The sequence below is a fragment of the Lactuca virosa genome, chromosome 7 (assembly GCF_052849685.1).
Source record: "Lactuca virosa cultivar CGN04683 chromosome 7, Lactuca_virosa_CGN04683_v6, whole genome shotgun sequence".
NCBI classification, from domain to species: domain Eukaryota; kingdom Viridiplantae; phylum Streptophyta; class Magnoliopsida; order Asterales; family Asteraceae; genus Lactuca; species Lactuca virosa.
Genome location: NC_136432.1, coordinates 28,207,756 through 28,211,656, shown reverse-complemented (window position 1 = coordinate 28,211,656; position 3,901 = coordinate 28,207,756).

Below are 3,901 nucleotides of genomic sequence, written 5' to 3'. Positions count from 1 at the left end.
AGGTGTTCATCCACAAGAAATCATGCTAATTAGATAGAACATATAAATTATAATAGGTATAATTTATGATTCAGAACTAAATACACAAGTATGATTCACGATTGTATACTTTCCAAGGAAATTACCAAAAATTCATTTAACTATACCAGGATATGTATAATACCTTTAATATATGAACAACATATTAAAGAAGTAAAAATACATCATACTGGGTTTGCATTAACAAAGGTACTATACAGAGTACCAGGGTTAGCAAACACGGGGTAAAAATACATCATACCGGGTTTGCATTAACAAAGGTACTATACAGAGTACCAGGGTTAGCAAACACGGGGTAATAATACATCATACCGAGTTTGCATTAACAAAGGTACTATACAGAGTACCAGGGTTAGCAAACATGGGGTAATAATACATCGTAAATCTCGTTGAAACAATAAATTTGTGAGACCCTTCACGGTGTACTTATCTAAGTACCGCTTTAAGTCCTGACATATTAACCAGAATCTCTTGTAGGGAGAGCGTGAATTTGTGTATAGATCTATATGGGACTGACAATCCCGCACCTCTACTATTTGCTACAGTTTGGCCGACAGGCCTAGGGTGTCAAATATCATACCATTCTGACGCCTGAAGAACGTCGTCGCAGGCATATCCGTCATATTAGTATGGTTAATAGAACTCACATGGATAAAACGACGAGTGAATTACTAAGTAATATACTTCTCTTAAAACAGTAAGAAAAGATAATTACATCCCGATCAAATATACCTTCTGTAGTTTTTACCTACAGTAAAAGCTACGTATCATGAAATCAAGTATGGTAAATATACTTGTACTTCTGGTTTTGAACATTTAAAACCACAAAGCAGTATTATGGATTATATAATATTTTCCAGGATTAAAAGTAAGGTTTTTACTATAGAACAAATATAACTAAGAATACTTTTACAAATGAAACGGTTTATGGAATTAAACCACTCTTTCAAAAGGAACAGTTTATGAGATTAAACCACTTATTCAAAGGAAACGGCTTATGGGATTAAACCACTTTTACAAATGAAACGGTTTATGGGATTAAACCACTTTTACAAATGAAACGGTTTAAGGAATTAAACCACTCTTTCAAAAGGAACGGTTTATGGGATTAAACCACTTATTCAAATGAAACGGTTTATGGGATTAAACCACTTTTACTAATGAAAGGGTTTATGGAATTAAACTACTTATCAAATGGAACTTAGTCATTCAATCTCTGTAAACTAGTATAACATAAAAGACCTTTAGTGGTTAATTCTATAATTCCTTAGTTTTTACATCAGAGTTATACATATGTAATATCCGATTGACAGCGAAATGTGTGACTTCCGCCTTACTTCCTGTTCCTTGTTTGGTTGTGGGCTTAGGGCAGATACACCCATTTGACTGTCCATTCGATATTAGGTTATATATAATTAGTATAAAATAAGTAATTATAGAGGGAAACTATTGAGGTTATCAGTGAATCACCTCAGGAAATATAGGATTTTCTGGAGGAACCAATCCAAAGAACTTAGGGTATACTTAACAGAACTAAAATACTTATGAACTCACCAGCTTAAATGCTGATCTACTCTTTCCAAATAACTTGTATTCTCAGGAATCCAGTAGACAGGTACACTCCCAAAGCTTTTGAGAAGACTACCTAGTACCGTACCGCGACTCTTGTCTTCTACTGTACCTACTTTGGTTTTTGATTATGTAATGTTTAAACACTTATGTAAAACTTATACTTATTAATGCAATGGTTGTTTATACTTTGATTACTATATTGCATGTGTTGTGATACTTACATGAAGTCCTCCGCCCCCGAACGTTTCCGCCATTCTGGTTTGGGGGTATGACAGATTGGTATCAGAGAAGTGTTTATAGTGAACTCAGTATATCAGTCATAAAAGATATACAACTATAAACCCATTGGGATAAAAACACTCTGACCAAGAGTTATACTTTAAATATATATCAATATTTTATAAAAGTATAAATACATGAAGAGTATATATACCAGAATGAGTATCACAAGAAGAACAAAACTAAAGTATTTGGATGTTGGACATTACAGTTAAACCTAGATCGTGACGTAATCATATCTGGGATCAATATAGCCTGATCAACTATATTCATTCGAGATATGACCAACATGTGTTTGAGGAGTGATTGTAGTGTTGCAACAAGTCTAAAACTTACCTAAGTACCAGAAGAATTCTAGAACCAAACATAAAGATTAAAATACTATGGGAGTAGTTTAGGATGCTATAACAAGAAAACTGAAAACTTATCAACTTCTTATATCTAGAAGTCCAAGAATCAAACTTATAATTAAAATACCATGGGGGTATTTTAGATACCATAAATAACCTTGGGGAAATGTTAAAAAGATCTTTTCTGATAAGTCTATAATTACTCAGTGGATACATTAAGGTTATATATAGTTGAGATTTTATAGACTTAGAATATGTGATTTTCACTCTACTTCCTTTTCCTTGTTTGGATGTGGTTTTAGAGTAAGATTACTTATTCGAAATTCTATTTGATATGAATTATATATAATCGGTACACACCATGTGATTATAGAAGGACCAGAAAGGATCACCTTCATAAAAATTTAATTTTTCTCATAGATTCTTTAGACATTCCCATTCTCGTATAAACCCGTTAGATAAACATAGTTACTCCAGCAATCAATAGAAGAGTCAAGGAGGATCCAACAGAATTTCATTAGGAGAATTCCAAGAAAGAAAAATATGAGAAGTAAATAAACTATTGAAATCATTTAGTGCCCTTACTCTATTAAGGACACCAATGAGAGATTCGCATGAACTTCCGATATTCAAAATTCTTCATTACGAAGTAATGGGGATCAGTGTCAGAATCGGAAGTAAGATAGCCCGGGAATTCAATATACCTACAGAGGAGAAGGACACCCTATAGATACCAGGAGGAAACAAATCATTGCCACTCAGAATAGAACAGAGAACAAAGGAAAACCATGAATGATTCATATGAAGTGTTTGAGCACCATTTCATCTAGGCAATAACTAGTAAATCGATTCAACCTAGTGAGTTATAGTGATTTCATTACTCACATTAGGTTTTGAGCTTATCCTCTTTTCCTGTCACGGCTAATAACAATAAATCAGATCACGAAATCTTAATTGATAGTGATTACTTCTCAAATTCATAAGTCTATTTTATGTAGACACTGTTATGAATTGTTTTCGAATATTTTCGAAAATTGGGAAACGATATCCACCAAACGAAGGTAACTTAGTTCGGATGATACTCGATTCATAACCATTCTAGAAACTTAATTATGTTCCTTACCAGGACTGCATCATAGGGATGCAAGTCGAATCATTGAGAATAATATAACAAAACGATAAGATTTATACATAGATACAAATGGTTAGAATACATCTAGAGACAACTATCGTCGCTCATGAGCTCATTTTCTTATCATGTAACAGAATCATGCCACCAAAGAAACGTAACCAACCCACCAGCGAAACACCAATCCTTCAAATAGATGCGACTACGTTTCAAGCTGCAGTCACAACAGCTGTAGCAGCTGTCATGGCACACCTTAATGTTAACAATGCAAATGTTAGTAGTAATGCTATCGGTAACCCCGATTGTGGTGATGGCCAAGTACAGCAACGAGCACCTACTTGTAAGATCACCTTGAACCTTAAGCCTAATATCCTGAAACGAAAGTTCGAGAACAAGAAAGGGAGTTGTTCAACTCAGGAACCTAACAGAGGGCAACGAACTGGGGCAGTCAATACCTCCATCAGCCCTGTTATTCTAGCACCAACCAAGTCGTACTTAGGAAACCTCCCACACTGCAACAAGTGAAACTACC